Below are 20320 nucleotides of genomic sequence, written 5' to 3'. Positions count from 1 at the left end.
AGAGAGAGAGAGAGAGAGGAGGAAGGGCGAAGGGTAAAGGAAAAAGTAACTTCAACGATCGAATCGAATCGCTAGTTTTAAACTGCACCCGAGGAAGTCCACCTCCTCCCGGTGATTGCTTTTCGCGTTTAATACGAAACAGGGCGTAAGTCAATTTGTATCTTACGTAATACGTGCCAGGCAGCATTCGCGTTCTCTTTCTTTCTCTTTCTTTTTCTATCGCCATCTCACTTTCTCCCTTACTCTTTCCGTAGGGCATGATTTTCTCGTTTATCTCCTGCCTCTCGAGTTCTTCCATTTTACCTGCCGGCGTGAAGTCGAAAGCTACGCGAAATTACAAAATCTCAGTTAGATCGATAAACTCGTCCGATGAATTTTTCAACGTTAGATGAATTTCTTTCTCTAATAGTGTCACATAGAAATCACATAATTTTCTGTTATTTTCAAACGAATCAACGTTACTATATGCGTTCACTTCGTTAGAACTTTCGATGAAAATGTAATGTTTCAATTCGTAATGTAAGATCGATCGTACAATTATTAAAAAATATAATGATAATAACTTTAGACCTTTTGATACATTTTCTAACCTTAATCTTTTAGAAATTATATAGAAATAAGTAGATAAATAAGCAGAGATACTTAAGATTCAAATTTTATATAGAACATTTATATTTTAATCGATTGTAACAAATTATATCGATTAAAATGATTCTATTTTAATGTAACTTCTTTTATTTTTGTTCGAAGAACTTGATGTAAAAATATAAAAAAAAAAGAAAAAAAAAGATAAATACTATATAAAAGAGAGAAAAGAAATAAAAATCGTCGCTCTGAGCGACATCTATGTGAGAAATATACATCGATTGCAAATTAAAATCGAATAAATTGATACATTTGATTATGTTGAACAAATCAAATGTACATATTCACAGAGAGTTAGTTAATGAAATATTATATGAGTTATAAAGTCATAAGAACGCGAATGTAAGAATTTTTGTACGTTTGAAAAAAAAGAAAGGTCTCCATATTTAAGAATAATAAAACCAATAATTAAATTATATTACTCGCGAAGAATGCTATTGGTCAAATGGCCTTCTAATTGATAATCGTGGCTCGTCATTGGTAGATCTCCAATTGGCAACGTTGTCATCGTTTGGACGATACCAAGGTTGTCACGGGATACATATCGTCGTTTTAATTACAGGTAATTAATATATTTGTATTAACATACATTTCCCTTAAATATACCAATCGATCGTCAAACGTGTTGTTCGTCAAAAAAATGAAAATATTTGTACGAAATGTGTTATTAGCGAGGAAATGATAGAAGCGTTTAAGAAATATTCGTGATAGAAAAAAATGACGTCTCATACAGAATGCATTTCGCTCTTACATTTTTCTCTCCTTGGAGATCTTACTTTGGCACGTAAATCATTTCAATCGTTTATTTTCGTGTTTTTGACATGAAGAAATATCTGTTACGATAGATTTTTAGACCTTTTTATCGCATTTTTGACATTTTCAATATTTTCCAATAATAGATCGAAAAATTATGAATTTATCGATCTATTATTGGACCATTGCGAGGTGGCGTTATGCGCATGCGCGGCGAGCATGTCTAGACGCGTTGCCGATCAAATCAACGCCATTTTGAATTCGCGAATACCGACAGGTTGCAGAAAGTATCGTCGTCCTAATAATTACAGGTAATTAGAATATTTTTTCTAACGTACAACTTCCTCCAATATATCAATCGATTGCCGAACACATGATTTATATTTGACCGTATTCGCAAATCAAGACATCATTGCGTTCAGGAGATATTCGCACAAAATAAAATTGGCGCTTTGATATTCTCATATTGCTATTGCGTCATATTTCGTTTTCTGAATTTTCTACTAATATTTTTGCAATATCGTTACTTTTCTCACTCTTTAACGATAAACTAATTAATAATTTTTCATTAATTAGCCATCGTCAATCGTATTACATATTACGTTCGATTTTTATATACACATACACATATATATATATATGTACACACATATACACATACACATATACATATGTATATATATATATATACACGACATATATATACGCATGTACTAGCATATATATATATATATATATATATATATATATATACGTATATATACATACAAATATCCTCTATATGGATATATACATATCATATTATAAATATATAATTCATTTTATACTCTATTAATAGGATTTTATATATTTAAAGTTCAAAGAATTTTACGTAGCGAATAAAAGCAGCAGAAAATATATTCAATGGGAATAATTTGTAGTCGTATAACATTATACAAGTAAGTCTATCTTTTTGTAATGATGTAAAGAGAGTCTTAATGAGAGGGAGAAAGAGAGAGAGGGAAAGATAGAGAGAAAAGAAGAGGGAGAGAGAGAAAGAGATAAAGAGAAAAGGAGAGGGACGGAGAGAGAGAGAGAGAGAGAGAGAGAGAGAGAGAGAGAGAGAGAGAGAGAGAGAGAGAGAGAGAGAGAGAGAGAGAGAGAGAGAGAGAAATCAATAACATTTAGCATATAATAACAAACTGGTTGTGAATTTCCAGGAATTTCTTCAGCAAAGGACGTGACAAAGACAATCGAGAGTTCGTATCCCTTGAAGGTCAGGAGAAAAGTCTTTTCAGTTCTAAAGAGTTTCTTCGTGCATATACTTATCTACGAGGCATCGATTAATTTTCTTTGAGGTATGTATTTTATATTACTGAATATTTCAATTTTAATATGAAACATATATATATATATATATTTATATATATAATTATTTTTATTTATTTAATATTATAATAAGAGTATCTTTATATATAGGAAAGTATATAAATTTGTATTAATTTCAGTCGGTTTTCGATAATGTCCCGATAAATAAAAAAAGAATCGCTTAAGTAGAGTTACTGTTTGTTCGGCAACTAAAATTTGTCTAAAATATATATATATATATATATATATATATATATATATATGTATTTAAATCGATTGCATGCAAAGCAGTCATAGAGTCAGTGTTTGTTAGTATGAAGTTTTGTTATTCTGTAATATTATATAAACAGTAGAGAGATTCTAGAATTAGATTCAGTGTCCGTTCCGTAATAATTTGTATCATAACTTTGGCGTATTAAAGTCAGTGCATTAAGTAAGATGATTCACGAAATAGTATATCTACGTTTTCACAGGATAAATTTTAGTTAGTAAATTTCTTAATTCCGTAATAATTTTACAAATCTTTTTATTAAAATATATATTAATTAAAAATGTGTTGTTTTCTTTTTTTCTTTTTTTTTTTTTTTCAGACAATGCTGGCATTCTCGTCAAGTTTAAATCTACTGCAATTTCAACCTATAATTTAATACTACATCATTTTTGACCTATGTACTATGAATCAATCTTTTTTAATTTCGATGGCCTACAAAGCGAACGAGTGTTTTGGAGCCATCGTAGAACTTTTTAAGTAGTGAGTGAAAAAATATTTAAACTTTCTCTGGTACTCATCATGGCGAGGACGAAAGATCCGAATTGGTACGAATTACTGATTGTAATCTTTTAATTGACGGTGAATAAATCCATTTGTGCTTTTATTCACGAATGATACATTTCTTTTTTGTCTTGTTTTATTTATTATTAGCTCAGGATAGGATCTTCTCGTTTGAATATAGTTATACTTAGAAATGTATATATATATATATATAATTCATTTATAAATTAGCAGTTTAAATAATTAGTTGAAAGTACATGTAAAATATATAACATAACTTTGGATAGTATTTCGTAAACATTTCGATATATATATATATATATTGTTACATTTGTATAAAAATGAACGAGAAGACATTTGCAACGAGTAGATTCTAGAATGCAAGCGACAAACAATGATCACGTTAATTAATTAGAACAGACTGTTATAAAACAGTCTCTTGTAGAAAGGAATCACTCGAGGAATTTTGAGTAAAATGTAAATATAGAATTTTGAAAATTTTTCAAAGTTATCACTTTTACTATAAAAATAAAGTAATGACATTTTTAATTAATTAAATTAAATTTTATAATTTTGTAAAAGCAAAGAAAAAGGTAGAGCCATTTGATAAGTTTAATCTTTTTTTTTCAGCTCAAGATTTTCAGCTGACTAAATAATTTATTTTATTACGAGTACAATTTATTTTAGAGTACAATTTACATACGTATACTTCAACAAGTTCATTGAAATATTTTTTTTTCGTTTAAATTCAAACATAATTTGAGAAACATAAATACGTCATTATAGCAATGAATTCAATCTTTTTAAAAAGATCATTTGAAGTGATCTTTTTTTTTTAATGATTTATATTAACTGACTATGAATTTCTTTCTATTGACAAAAAAAAAAAAGGGAAAAAAGAAAAAAGGAAGAGAAAAAAAATTTCCATTTATTTCTTTTACAATGGAATGCGACGATAAGGAGTTTCTTAAGTGAGGAAATACGCGATGTCGGTTGTAATGTCTTTACGAAAAGCCTATAAACGATTTAGCGGTAATGGAAGAGGACATAGTATATGCCCAGGGGCATGGTTGGTGTGAGCGACCGAAATAATAGGGCAATTGTTATGCCACAGCACGGTAGGCAGAGGATCAGAATACGACGTTCTCGATAAGACACGACCCTGGGCATATTTAACGAACTTACACTTTTATGACCGCCGGACGTCTACCTTCCAGGATCCTTCTACGATCGATTCGAGATCTTTCTTATCGAGAATTCTTCACGATTGCGAATTTTTCCACAATTGCGAATAAATAAACACCGAAATTTCATAATTTATTATCTTTAATAGAAATCAAAATTTTTATTCCTTTGTTTATCGTACATATATATATATATGTCGCTTTCTTAAATTAAATTCAAATGAATTAATTTTTAACAAGATTTTATTTTTAATCACAATCAAATATCGACATGCGCAGAAACGACATTATTTTCCGGTCCCTTTATTATATATATATTTGTACTGTAATAAGATGATAAATTTCACATGTTCTAGTAATATAGATAATTTTCTTAAGCTTCCTTTGATTATGAGATTTAATATAGGACAGGCCAAAAGTTCTTAGACTTTTGTAATTTTACAATCTGAAATAAAAAAAAAGTCCCGAAGAAGAGTAATCGATTATTAAAATGGCCCAGAAACTTTTTGATCCAATCTTTCAGATAAAAACTTTGTTACATTTGTTTCTTAAATAATATCACCCTTTTATAAAATGAATATTAAATATAGGATATATCGATTTGTTTTAGTATGTTAAGATTAATTGTGTTGAGAAGATAAAAAAGAAAAAAAAAAAAAGGAAGAAAAAGAAGAAAAAAAAAGAAAAAGAAAAACGTATATTTTTTCTCCCTGATAAAATGAACGGTATTTGTATGCGTGCATAAGATACCTACGTTCACATATCGTGTATTATTTGATTATATAAATTCACAAAGGATTACGTAACACGGGTGTATATAATAGATTCAACACAGCTGGTCTAGGTTTTCTCGTCTCAACATCTCAAAATTACACTGTAGATTTTCATAACGTTCTGTAATTCCGACGGGTGGTCTTAAACTTTCCAACGGCAGCTTGCGTTACTGTGGTTGAGATGAGAAAATGAGAGAGAGAGAGAGAGAGAGAGAGAGAGAAAGAGAGAGAAAGAATGAGAGAGATAGATAAAGCGACAAAGATAGAATTTGCGATCTTAATTTGTTTTTAGATCGGTCAACTCTGACAAATTGTTCGTAAAATTTATTATCGTTGTAGAATAAATTTCTAATTTCGTTATTACATTTTTAAATTGCATGTGGATTATTTGAAAAGAAGAAGAAAGAAAAGAAAAAGAAAAAAAAAGGAGTTTCGAAAAAGAAAAGAAAGTCATTTTCGAATAAGCAAATCTTGAAAGGTCGGTGGAGAGATCCTTTCGAAACGCAAAGCAGAAACGAAATTCGGTACGGAAGATAAAAGGACGTGGTCGCTTTACGCTAGACATCCGTCGAGACCACGTTTGAAAGAACGACAGGATTACGTTTCCTTCAATTTCCTCTTTTGAGGATGAAAGGAGACACTCGACGGTGCGTGCATAGTCTCTCTATACTTTGTCCTATTATACGAATCGGAGATAAAAAATCTCTAGCGCAAGTTTAATAAGTTTAATTCGCGATATTAATGTCACAATAAAAAATTAATATATTATATGGAAAATATTTATCTAATATTAGATATAAGGTTGAATAATAATATTTCTAATTCGAATTAATATCTTCATTTCACAAGACATTTTACCTTTTTAAGAATCGATAATTATGAGAGCGACGTTTAGATTTTTCGATAAAGTATTAGTTAATTCATATTTAATTATTATTATTATTATTATTATTATTTTTTTTTTTTTTTTAAATGTTTCAATCTCCTGTAATTCATTTTATTTTTGTGTTCAGTATAATTATACTGCAGTAATTATTATAATTTATAAGACATTAAAAAACTTCGGATATGGAGTAATTTATTTCGGTGCGATAAAATGTGAAATAAAATTTTTTTAAATGCAGATATAATATATAAGTTTATGAATTTAAAGTTACATATCCATTATAGAAGGTTAACTTTAATATTATAATTATTATTGAAATGTTATAAGAGACTTTTACTCTTAATATCATTTCGGATTATATAAAATGGAGATTTTCTAGTTATACATTTAACATAAATTTGTACAATATCGAAGCGTATGTGTAATAAAAAGCAAAAGTAAAAGTAAAAGTAAAAGAAGAGAAAAATTGTAGATTCGAATGGAATTAATTAGAACTGGAATCTGATCACGAAGAGGATCGAACGTGCGTGGATGAGAGGTGGGGAGGTGGAAACGCGATTACAATTCCAGAATACCGAGCGAGTCAAGCCTCAGCACGTTCGGCTTCACCCCCCTCGGAGGTATCGCGATTACGAGTCTGTACGGGCCATTAGCTCGCCGTTTGAAATTCGTAAACGTATTGCGGATTCTCTGACTTCCGGTAAGGGTCCATATTGCTGTTCGATGGATTCCTCACGATGCTTTCCTCTCACCGTTTTGAATACGCTTGAATCATGCCACTTGAACGCTTCTGAGAGATTCAATTGTGATCTACAATTATCACGTACACCTCTTAATAGTATTCAAAAATTATTTAACGAATGAAATAATTCAAATTTTTAATCCTACATATTAAATCCTACATATATATATATATATATATATATATATATATATATATATATATCCTACATATAAAATCCTACATATATATATATATATATATATATATATATAAGGAGTTATAAAAAATTTATATAGAAATGTATGAATTTTTTATTTTATATTCAGGCACAAAAGTAATAATGATTTTGAAGGAAACGATGGTATAATTATTATTTGTTTGTCAGAAGGAATATTTGCTTTAATAATTGTTTGAAATTGTTATAATTCGAAGCTTGCGATCCCTTTGTCGGCTAACGTCCAGACCCTTTCTTCCAAGTTCGTAAACGGATTGCGGATTCTCTCGGCAAACTGCAAGAACGTTCCTAAGGTTACTTGATTGCACGGATTCTCTTCGTTAAATTCGCACCGATAAATGTGGTTTACGTTCTATAAGTATGATTCCTTCGGTACTCATCGAAGATATTCGAAGCATTCGTCGATGTCGAGAACTCGATAATATTTCGATATGAGATCGATTCGATATCGAGGGACATTTATACCAATCGAATACAAGTTACTGAGCTTGGTGAGAAGAATTTCGTAGATATTAAATATTTGGTAGATATTAAATAATAGGAAATATCGACGAAACGAATGAGATTGGTTTTAAGATAAAAAATAAAAAAAAAGAGAGAAAGAGAGAGAGAGAGAGAGAGAGAGAGAGAAAAAGAGATAGAAAGAAAAAGAAGGAAAAAAGAAAAAAAGAGAAATTATTCTAAAGTTATTAAGAGAAATTACTCTAAAGATTAACAAGTCGTTTTACTCGTGCTACTTTTTTTTTCTTTTTTTTTTCTTTTCTTTTTTTTTCAATGGTCATCGCACGTCACTAACCGGACGTTTCTCATCGGTTTAAATCGGCTTCTATTTTTCAGAGAAATAATGATAAACGAGCGTGAGAAGCTCGTTGAATGCATTAATGCGAGAATAAATCAGAGCGCGAGTTTCCCGTGATATTAAATTATCAGATTAAATTACAATTAATGAAATCTCTACTCGGTCTATTCGCACTTCATATCATTGTTTAACGCACGTACTCGTAGCAACGACGTGGCTGTGTATTATCGAGGAATGTTTCATCACTTTCGAGTGTACCTGTATTGTAACTCGAAATTTTGCGATTTGTTATTAAAAACAAATAAAAATAATCAATGAGATAAGTCGTATAGAAAATCATTATTTTCTTTATATATTAATTATATGAATCTAAAGACAATAGTTTATTATTTTCTCACTTTCTCTCTCTCTCTCTCTCTCTCTCTCTCTCTCTCTCTTAGTCATTATATTACTAAGATATATTTTATTTGAAATTATATTTAAATTGATTGCAAATAACATTTCAACGAATAGTTAAGAAGAAAAAACGTCGTTGGAATTCTTAGATTCGCGGTAAATCCGACGAAGAGTAAGAAATTGAAACGTAGACGTAGAGCGAGCTTTCTCCTTTTCCCGAAAAACTTTTTCGTGAGTCAAGAGAAAGAAGGAGAGTTTCGTTACGACGGTACTTTCTTCTTGGCGTATACATATATACATACATACGTATATATATATATATATACATATGTATATATATATATATATATATATCCACAGATATATGCTACAGAGACAACATCCTTTTTACTTCATTTAAAAGAGAAAAAGATTTCAATATCGGAGATATGGTCTTTGCATGAACGCATCTTCTTTCTCTTGTCATTCTTTACAAAGATATTCTTTTAGAAAAAGAAAAACGGAAATGAAAAACGAAATGAAAGCTGATGGAGGATCAAGGGGGGGGAATGAGAAAGACCGGGGGTAAAGTGGAAGATTTTGAACATTTGCATAGGGAAAAAGAAAAGCATCAGAGAATTCATGTGTATGTGTAATGCGAGCGTATGTGTATATGCATGCGGTGTTGTGGGGGCAGTGGGGAGGTAAGGGGAACGGGAATGGAGGGTTGAGATGGGGAAAGAAGATTGTTGAGAGAAATTCGAATCTCTGAAACGTGCCAATGCTTCGATTTGTTCATAGTGGACAACTATTGCCGAGTTATTCGAACGAACGTGTTGTTGAAACGACTCTCGAAAAGCTTTCTTAGTTGGTATCGTCCGACACGTTTGTTCGTAATGTTCAAATAACTTTGTTTGTACAAATCGACTAACATATATACGTTGAGAGAAAGAGAGAGAGAGAGAGAGAGAGAAATAGGTAACTTCGAGTCGAATAATACTCCTCGTCTCTAATAATCGCAAACTTTCAAACATGATGCTCTGCCGCGAAAAGACGAATGATTTTCGAGTCGAGCCTTTATTCCCTTTCTTTTTGATTATTTTCTCTCTTCTTGTTTTTTTCTTTGTTTTCTTTTCTTTTTTTTTTTTGCCTTCTTTCTTTTATCAGAATCGAGATAACGAATCGTCGTCCTCTCGAATGATTATATCGATCGGTCGATCGGCACGTACGCGACGACGTCCGCTAACTTTTCTTCTTGAAGCTTTTCCAATCTTTTGGAAACTCTGACCAATCTTTTTCTTTTTTTTTTCTTTCTTTTTTTTTTGGCCATTACAATTATATCATCATCAGTTTCTTATCTTTTATTCGTGACTACTTTTTTTTTTTTTTTATCGACGATCTACGAGTTTAGTGAATTATGCGATCGTTAAGAAATCGTATAGAAATGTTTGTTTTGACGAATAAATCTATGCCATAAAGATTATAATTTTTATCTTAAGCTTCGCGATATACGTGCTTTTAAAGGAATTTGTTATTTAATATTTAATATTTTTAATTATTTAATATTTTTCTTTCTTTCTTTCTTTCTTTCTTTCTTTCTTTCTTTCTTTCTTTATTAAACGAAGTGTCGTCAGCTGTTAGAATTGATCGATAAGCCGTAGACAAAAGATTATAGTTTTACTTTAACATTGACTTCGTAGTGCAAAGGGGTTAAATAATAATTGCTAGTATGGTCTAAAATTCAATTGTTCGTAATTAATAAATTCGTTCAACCAAATATCTCGAATTTCGAGATCACATAGGAATTAAAATCAAGATGGGATATGTATTCGTTGAGTTAGTATATCAAAGAAAGAGAGAAAGAGAATTAGGGGTGACCTAGAGGATTGGCCAGCGGCTATGAAACGTATTATGAAGTTACCGAGAGAAGAAAGATAGAGAGAGAAAGAGAGAGAGAGAGAAAGAGAGAGAGAGAGAGAGAGAGAGAGAGAGAGAGAGAGAAAGAGGGTGAATTTAATTCATAATCCAGCACAATACACCAGTTTGCCGGGAGCTTCGAAGCTCATGAACCTTTCACCAAACCCTTTTCTTTCTTCCTCGCAAGCTACCTATCTACCTAACTCTACCTACCTACCTACCTACCTACCTACCTCTACTTAGCTACCTACCTATTTTGCTACCTAGCTAGCTACAATCCGAAAGGATTCACGAAAATCGCTCGGTTAAAACGCCGTGGAAAGAACTCCAACATATTCGGTGCGTTCAAGAGCACATTCCACGTAAATGTCGGACATTTAAGTAAATATCTTTCCTTCTTGGGAAACATTTTGACTATGGAATAACTGAGATTTTAACCATCGTTGCTAGAAAGATCCTTCTATATCCGGTAAAGCAGACCGATTCTGTGTTACAATCAATCCTTTCGTGTTTCCTAAAGGAATGAATTCTTTGAGATATTTATTTCTTCTTCGTTTTCTTTCTTTCTTTCTTTCTTTCTTTCTTTCTTCTTTTTTTTTTTTTTCTTTTTTAAATCAACTTCCCTTTTATCGTAAAAATCATTTAATCGGTAAATGTATTGATCACTTAGAAATAATTTGAAATGACGATAGGTTTATGAATTATCGAAGAAGAAAAATAGAAAATCAGTGAAGGGGGAGGGGGAAAGGGAAAAAAGTATAATTATTAGAAAGAGTAATTTTTTTTCTTTTTTTTTTTTTTATAGTGTTAATCGATAAAATGCAATAATGCAGGAAGACGCATTTATTCGTTCATTTTTTAAGGAAAAACTTTGGTTATATGATAGCCTCGAAGATTGGCGCTTAAAACGGATAAGCAAGGAGCCGGTATATATATATATATATATATATATATATATATATATATATATACACACGACGAAAACTCTTTTATTTAAAGTTGTAAAATTGCTGATATATTATTTGCGATAGTAAGGTAAGCGGCAGCACGCCGAACGAAAGTCGTGGTTGAACTTTCCAATCTCAACTGGAATCTTAAATTTGCGTATGGCTCGTAAAACGTGAGCCGTCAAACTCCCGAGCGATTTTATGGATTGTAACGTGGTCCTTCAGGATTTCCGTACTATTCTCTACTCAATGTTCTCTTCCCCTCACTTCATTCCCCTCTCTTTCTTGTTCCCATTTCCTATTCAATCTTTCGTTAACTTGCCTTTTTCGATTCGTGAACATAGATTCTTCACAAATTGGCCAATAAACTTTACGATAATTTCGTGATAATCTTCGAAAAAGTCAACTTTTTTATTATTATTATTATTATTATTATTATTATTATTATTATTATTATTATTATTTATTATTATTATTATTATTCTTATTATTAAATTGATTGTTTAATTAGATAAATTAACGATTATAATTATAGTAGAGTTTTCATTATCTTATAAAGTAATATTTTTGATAATAACAAATTAATACTAAAGCAATTGAATTTTTATAAAGAATTTGAAACAATTTTTTGTAATAAAAAACTTAGAATAGAATAGAAAGGAATGTTCGAATTTAGTTATTATAGACCACGTTATCGCGAATTAGGACTCAAGAGGATCGATTTGAAATGTATAAAGAAATTAATGGGCAGAAAAAAAAGATCGTGACTATCGCGTTGCTAATTAAATTAGGCCCGTCCTTTTATTCATTGCGAATCGCCGTTGAAATAACAGGTGTAATCAAGGTCTAGTCCAATCCGGTTGGCTGCACGACTTTTCATTAGAGTTTGCACTGAAGGTTCGGCGATTTTGTACAATGCGAATGGCCAGATAATCGACGAACTTCGGCACAATGCTTCTACCCGAATCATCCTTTTCCGATTCGCATTGTCTTCGTTAAAGGAAGCATGCAGCGTGCTCGCTTCGAAAATAAATGATAGGCAATGCGAAATCGTTTTTATTTTTTCCTTTTCATCTCCTTGCCGTGAAATTTTCTATCTTCATTTAGATACGATATATATATATATATATATATATATATATATATATATATATTTTTTTTTTTTAATTATTTTATTATTTTTTTTTTTTTTTACTAAAAGAATCGCGTAATAAATTATTAATTATCGTGAAACGTTATCACACCATCATAATTTTTCTCTACTTTTATTTCGTATTTCAGAAATTATCATGTTATTCATTAATTTTTAAAGAGAGAGAGAGAGAGAGAGAGAGAGAGAGAGAGAGAGAAAATGTAAAATTCATTTCGTTTGAGAGAAATTGGTTGCGCAAAAATGTTTCGAACGTAAAAGATCCACTTTTTCGAAGCGTACGTATTAAAATCGCAATAGTGGTCTGAACAATAAAATCTTTTCAATCGTAATCGCAATAAACGACGAATACTTTTTGATTGTGATCGAATGATTTTTATTCGAACATGTCAGAGACATATTCGCTTCTATTTGTTTCGTTTTGTTTTGTATTTATTTGTTTATTTATTTATTTATTTATTTTTTCTTTTTTTTTTGTCTTTCTTTTTTACTCTCTTTGATGAAAATATTTTCGCGTCTGATTATATAATACATTTAATAATAATTACATCATTTATTTCATCGTGTACGCGAATGTTGGGATAAGAGGGTAAAACAAATCGAACGAAATCACGAAATCTGTTTAATTGAAATGTCATTTTATCCGCGATCGAGATTATTCCCAATTATATCGCGTACTAAAGCTTAACGCTAATCATATTAATAATCGTTTCGTAAACAGTAAAATCATCGTCACGGCCGCGAGCACGCTCGTAATAATGAATTAAAATCATCGGTTGCATTATCAGAGAGAGAGAGAGAGAGAGAGAGAGGATGAGAGAGAGAGAAAGAGAGAGAGAGTGAGGATTCATTAGTTCCGCCGCAGAACCGTCTGTTTTATCTGCTTATTCGTTAAACCTCAATACAATCGGTGATCGTAGATTGCATCGAGATTTATTGAAAATTAAGCATTGCCGACTGTAAAATAATGATTTTTATGGGAACAATCTCATTTCCTCAACTCGAGAATCCTATTAATTGGATATAATTAATGTTTCAAATTTGACTGGTCATTATCGATCGACGATATAATCCCACGTGATTATGGTTAATAATTTCAATATTTTTACATATTTATCATCGTGATAATTTCGTTGACAAATAATTCGATTAATGGATCGGAACATTGGTTTAGGAAGAAAATCTTATTTCTTTATATCGATTTATAATTTTTTCTTTCTTTTTCTTTTCTTTTTTTTCTTTTAATACTTATTTCAAAATATATATCAATATGTATGCATTTATATATATATATATATATATATATATATTTATTTATTTATTTATTTATATATGTATATAATTCAATCGTATATATTTGAATTTCAATAAGAAAATTTCTATATATGTCTGGGAAATTAATCTTTGATAGCCAATGAAATCCTTCTGTCGTTCTGTCGACCTTCTCTCGTTGCGTAAAGTTAATCCTCGTTTTAGTATGCTACCAGCGAGTTGCCTGTTACAAGATCGCTTCTGCAATAACTGCCGAAATAACCTCGAGCGCTTGATATACTCCCAAGCCCTATCACCTTACCAGAAGGTATCCTCTGTTCAACTTTACGTACCTATAATCACCAGGACAAACATATCGTCCTAACCGGTTCAATCCTGCGATCGTAGATAAGGCCACGTTTCTCTCAGGATTTTCGACGATCACTCTCACGTATTCCACATCTCTTTTTCATTCTCTCTTTTACCGACTTACGTAGCTTCGATGAACATGCTAAGATTACATGACAATGTAAAAAAAGAAAAAACAACAAAAAAAAAAAAAGGAAAGAAAAGAAAAAGAAGAAGAAAATAATCTTGTGTTGTTTCGTCGATGAAAATATATATGTATATATTTTTTTGTTTTTTTTTTTTTTGTTTTTTAATGGTAAGAGATACAAGCGATAAAAATAGCAAAAGAATTATTATGTTCTTTTCTCTTTTTCTTTTCTCTTTTTTCCTTTTTTTTTTTTTTTCTTTTTGAAGATTACTCTTTGTTATCTTTTTTTGTCTCTCTTCTTTTTTTCTTTCTTTTTCTTTTTTTTTTTTTTCCCCCGTAATGAAATTACGATATCACGAACGGGACAAAGCGTTTTAATTTTAATAAATAAAATTCTGAAGATGAATTCCGATGAAATTTTTGATTCAGGTTAAAAGGGGATTCGTCTTTTTTTTTTCTTCTTTTTTTTTTTTCCTTTTTCGATGAAAGTATCATAAACGAGATGGTACTTACCTCTTGATTATGATTACGTTATTAAATAGTAGAGAAACTGTAATAATTATGTAAATTTTGTTGGGATGAAGGTTAGAATAAAATAAATCATTCTCGTATTCATCTTTGTGGCAGTAGTTGCACGCCAAAATTTTATTACATATGTCGGGTGTACTTATAAGAATCTCTCGTCGTTATCCTTCCTCTCTCTCTCTCTCTCTCTCTCTCTCTCTCTCTCGCTCTCGCTCTCTCTCTCTCTCTCGCTCTCTCTCTCTCTCTCTCATCACTCTGGCTTCCCCTCGTACATTCTTTTTTACTTTATCATAACTTCTTTTTTTTTTTTTTCTTTTATAAATAACAACATTTAAATCAACGGCGCGAAGCATAATAGTGTTATAATAATATATCATGTCACATACAATATATGTAATATATGTATATAATGATATATCATTACTTCGATAGTCCTTCTTAAAATTCGTATATTTATATATTTATATTTATATTTATATTTATATTTATATTTTTATATATATATATATATATTTATATTTATATTCATTTATTTATATATTTATATTTTCGGTGTGTTATGTATACATATATACCTTCCTGTTAATTCGTTCCTCTTATACGTTTAACGACTAGACGGGCAGTTCGTATTACGTTGATTTGTTAATTAAAAGGCTAAGGATGAAAATATTCTCGCTAATTATAAGATTTCTTTTCTCTTTTATATCCATTTTTCTATTTTCTTTTATATCTCTCTCTCTCTCTCTCTCTCTCTTTCCCCTCCTCCCTTCCTCTCTCCCCCCCTTTCTCATTCTCTCTCACTCTTACTCACGTATTTCTGGTTCTATTTTTTTCTCTTCTCCTTTTCGTCTTCTTTGTCTGTGTTTTTTTTATTTTTTTTTTTATTTTTAACGTAAAACGGCCATTGACAGAACGACACGGCAAGCTCTACATTTATAAAGGGATGGACGTCGTGTCGTTCTTTAATGCTAAATCGAAACTTATTTCTACGTAATTCTCTCTCTCTCTCTCTCTCTCTCTCTCTCTCTTTCTTACTCTCTTGCTCTCGTTCATTCTCTCTCTCTCTCTCTCTTTCTTACTCTCTTGCTCTCGTTCATTCTCTCTCTCTCTCTCTCGCTCTCTCGCTCTCTCGCTCTCTCTCTATCTTTATTATCTCATACTTTTAGTTTCGTTATTAACTATATACTCCTATGTACAGGATCCGCAGATGAAACGAGAATAAATCTTATCCTCCTTATATCGTTTTCTTATGTTTATTTCTTTTTATTTTCTTTTTACGTATTTTCTTTTTCTTTTCCCCCGTTTCTTTTTCCTTTTTTTTTTTTTTGCTCACTCAAGCCTACATCCGAAGAATTTATCCTATTTTACGTGCGATTTCTTTTTATTTATTTATTTTTGTCATCTTTTTTTTTCTTTTTCTTTTTTTTTTCTCGTTTGTTCGTTCGCGACTTTTTTTGTTTCTTTTTTTATTTCATCTCTTACGTTATCACGTACTCTCCCTTATCTAGTACAAATTACGATTATTAGCCTGACGAAAATCGTAGAAAGTATATTATGTAATAAAATACGAATGTGAGCCTGAGTGATGTGTCCTTTTTTGTTTTCCTTTTTTTTTTTCATTTATCTTTTGACTCTTTCCCTTTCGATTCTCTCTCTCTCGTTCTCTCTCTCTCTCTCTCTCTCTCTCTCTCTCTCTCTCTATCGCTTTACACATACATACTTTCTATGCGAATGATAATTATTACTGTATAGTTACTATCATTATTATTATTATTATTATTATTATTATTATTATTATTATTATTATTATTATTATTATTATTATTATTATTATTATTCTTATTATTATTATTCTTATTATTACTATTATTATTATTATTATTATTATTATTATTATTATTATTATTATTATTATTATTATTAGTATTATCATTATTATTACTATTAGTATTAATTCTATTATTACTATTATTCATTATATTATAATAGATCACGACAGAACGATCGAGGATCGAGAGCCGTGGCATTTTGTCGCTTGATTGGCGCACTCGATGATGCATTTTTTTAATAAAATTTTTCATAATCTATAATATCGAGAAAGGGGGGAAAGAAACGAAAACGAAAGTAACGTGACAAGCGAAGTGAAAATTGTGAAGATCCAATAAAAAAAAAAAAAGAAAATTTTATATTTATCTTTTGTGGTTCTTGGATTGCTTCTTTTCTTTCCTTTTTTTTTTTTTTTCTTCTATTCAGGTGCACAATAATTTACACGAGTTGTCGTTAATACAACCAGTACCATTCTTTAATCCTTCCTTTAATGCTTCGAGCTATGCCGTAGCATCAACTCCTTTACGCGGAATACCTTGACTCCTCTATCTCTCTCTCTCTCTTGAACCTGTTGCTTTAAACAAGATGTACCTTGAATAATGGATATTCCTAAGTAGTTCCAAGTCAGCTTAATCCGGCGCTCGTTTACCTCCGCTCGCGAAAGAGCTACGTTTCTGTCTGCACTGCGCGTTCGCGGTTTAATTCCCTCTCCTCGACTAATTAACATACGCATTAATTAACCTCCACCCACCACCTCTCCTTTACCAGATCAGCTAACTCGAATTCAAACGGATCGTAACATTATTATATCAATCATTGATGGAAAACATCAATCGATAAGATTTATCAATGTATTTTCCTTCCGTTAAAATTATTATTCAAGTAAAATCATTTTTTGTGATTAATTAATAAAGTATTATAAATAAATGTTTAAGGGATAATTATTGAGTAATATGTCTTCTTTTTTTCCTTTTGTTTTTTTTTTTTTTTCTTTTTTTCACATCGTCGTTCGTACCGTTGGAAGTGAAAGTTAGAAGAAAGTGCAAATTACCTGTTTATTAACTTTTACGAATCATAATACATAATCTGTACGTCTTTCAAGCGATCATCCTTTCGACCATTTAAACATATATATATATATATATATATATATATATATATATATATATGTACTACTATTTACGATAACAAGAAGGCCATTTACACGAAGGTAATCAACGAAATTCAAAAAACTATTGAAATGTCAAAAAAGATAAAAGCAAAAAAAGGGACGATGATGTTACTCGCGATAATTCTGAACGAATTACGGAGTTAAAATTGACGAGAAAGATGTAGGAGGAAAGGGAAAGGGGAGAAAAAGAGGGAGAGGGAAAGAGAGAGAGAGAGAGAGAGAGAGAGGAAGGTGGTGGGAGGGGAAGGTGAAAGAAGGAGAGGGAAAAAAAGGAGGAACAAAAAGGAACAATATTAACAAAAATATGCTGTCGTGGGTAACTTGAAATACTCGTACTATCGCTAAAGCAGAGATATGTAACTAAATTTTCATTTTTCCGCTCGAGTGAACTCGCGCCCGCGTCCGCTCATGCTGCTTCTGGCTTCTGCTTCTGCTTCTGCTTCTGGTTCCGTTCCTGCTCCCGCCCGTTTGCCCATTTTCCCGTTTGTCCCCTTTGCCCATTTCGTCCGTCCGTCCGTCCGTCCATACGCGCACGCGCGCGCGCTCACGCGAGCGCAACACGACGTGACTTTAATTACGTTCGTCGAGGAGTCACGGATAACACGTGCTGCATCCCCGTGCCAAGATAAATCTTTATGTAATGCACGTATTTTTCTCCTCTTCCTCGTTTTTGCTGGTGAAGGTGCCGGTGGTGGCAGATTTCCTGCGTGAAAACGGGCAACCGGGACGACGGGCGTTAAATAATGCGACAAAACGTGCAACGAAAGTACCTCGAGGGACGAGTTCTATGTTCTCTCTCTCTCTCTCTCTCTCTATCCCTGTCTTTCTCTCTCTCTCTCTCTCTCTCTCTCTCTCTCTCTCTCTCTCTCTGACTCTTTCTAGGTGTATGTATATGTGTGTGCATGTATTTGTATTTTGCGTGAACACAAACGCACAACGAGTTTTGTTTTACATGGTTAAAGCACTCTTACGGAAACTACCCTTGGGAGAAGGGAACAAAGGGCTAACGGAAGTGACACTTTTGAAACATAATCGGTAGGTGTTTTCAAATGAAGATTAGTTTACCTGCTGCTCGATTTTCTAATGGCTTAATACTTATTTCTGTTGTTTCTTTTTCTTTTTATTTCTTTTCTCTCTCTCTCTCTCTCTCTCTCTCTCTTTTTCTTTTTTTTTTTCTTCGTCTTCTTATATTCTTTTCCTTTTATAATTCACCATAAGAATTTTATTTCATTTTAATCGAATAATATTAATTTATCATCACAAATTCTAATATTTATTATTAGTTTTCCAAGTTTGATACGACGATCAAATTAGAGTTTTACACTTTTGTAGATACATAAATTATTGAATTTCAAAGGGTTCATCGTTAATATTATAATGGTCTGTGTTTACGATAAAATGACATGACGCTTGACGTGTGTATTTTCTAATCCAAATAAATCTGCGAATAAACGAATAACGAGCGACGAGGAAAAAGGGAAATGAAAATCGTCGAATTGAAAGGATCTCGTTCGAGATGTAGAAGAAATGATTTCAATGGTAAGGGTGAGATTTGGATAGCCCCTTTGGATAAGTAAAAGGGATGTCTGAACGTCAGCTCTTTAAAGGTAGTCTTCGATCGAAGATTCGTGCAAATAATAATATTCTGCTCTTTAATATTCATTCGTTATCGTCTCTCTCTCTCTCTCTCTCTCTCTCTCTCTCTCTCTCACTCTTACTCTTTCTTTTGCATGTTGTACTTTCCTCCTTCTTCATTTTTTTTTTCTTATCTTCGTTAAACTCTTCGCGTGAGAATATCGGACGTACGAAATCTGACGTTTTAATCTCAAGTATCCAGATGGGTTCTGCGATTTCGTATATGAAAAAATAACGAGTAAATCAAGAGAGAGAGAGAGAGAGAGAGAGAGAGAGAGAGAGAGAGAGAGAGAGAAAGAGATAGAGTCGTTTCTAATAATGTACTTGAAAGAAAATCGATGCCAAAAATAATTTTTATATTTAATAATAATAATAATAACAATAATAATAATAATAATAATAATAATAATAATAATAATAATAATAATAATAATAATAATAAGAACAATAACGACGTCAACAACAATAATAATAAGAGAGAAAATAATTTCATCCTTGAAGTCTCACGAACAAATAGTTCGATGTTTGTTTTTGATATATTGCAAATGAAGAAACGAAAAATTGTTGAAAAAAACCTTCCTAATATAGTGACATGATGCAATAGAATATGGAAATATAAAAAAAACAGGAGAATCAATTCGCATACGTAAACGACCTTCTCTCTTCGCTGTGCTGATCTGTAGGGGAGGGTCTGTTGGCGCGGCATGAATATTTCGTTTTTGTTTTTTTCTTTCTTTTTTTTTTCTTTCTTTTTTTCTTTTTTTTTTTTTTTTTTCTTCATTTACTGATATATTACGGCGTTATACAATATTTTACATTGAAAGCGATAGTCGTTGCACTTTGTGATTTGCCATTAATCGTTCGTCTCGTTTCGTTCGTTCCTTGTTTTTGTTTTGTTTTGTTTTTTT

General features: G+C 31.3%; 1 protein-coding gene and 1 long non-coding RNA gene across 7 annotated transcripts in view; one reads left to right on the top strand and one right to left on the bottom strand.

The window, feature by feature from the left end:
- Positions 1-1139: 1139 nt before the first annotated feature.
- LOC124430614 lies at positions 1140-4572 on the top strand. 2 transcript variants are annotated; one of them, XR_006943811.1, is made up of 5 exons: positions 1140-1207; positions 1545-1709; positions 2598-2735; positions 3336-3561; positions 4148-4572. It is a non-coding gene; the product is annotated as an uncharacterized LOC124430614 (long non-coding RNA). The 2 variants fall into 2 exon arrangements; XR_006943810.1 differs by lacking the exon at positions 4148-4572 and having other exon boundaries at positions 3336-3628.
- A 15736-nt stretch (positions 4573-20308) lies between these two features.
- Positions 20309-20320, bottom strand: part of LOC124430655 (lachesin-like) — a 272933-nt gene continuing 272921 nt past the window's right edge. For all 5 annotated transcript variants that reach the window (XM_046977563.1, XM_046977560.1, XM_046977562.1 and 2 more), the window contains one exon: positions 20309-20320. This exon is cut by the window's right edge and continues 589 nt beyond it. The gene's annotated coding sequence lies outside the window, so the exon portion shown is untranslated.

The sequence above is a fragment of the Vespa crabro genome, chromosome 19 (genome assembly GCF_910589235.1).
Source record: "Vespa crabro chromosome 19, iyVesCrab1.2, whole genome shotgun sequence".
NCBI lineage: Eukaryota > Metazoa > Arthropoda > Insecta > Hymenoptera > Vespidae > Vespa > Vespa crabro.
Note: the sequence above shows the minus strand (reverse complement) of the source record. Positions and strands in the feature narration are given on the sequence as shown.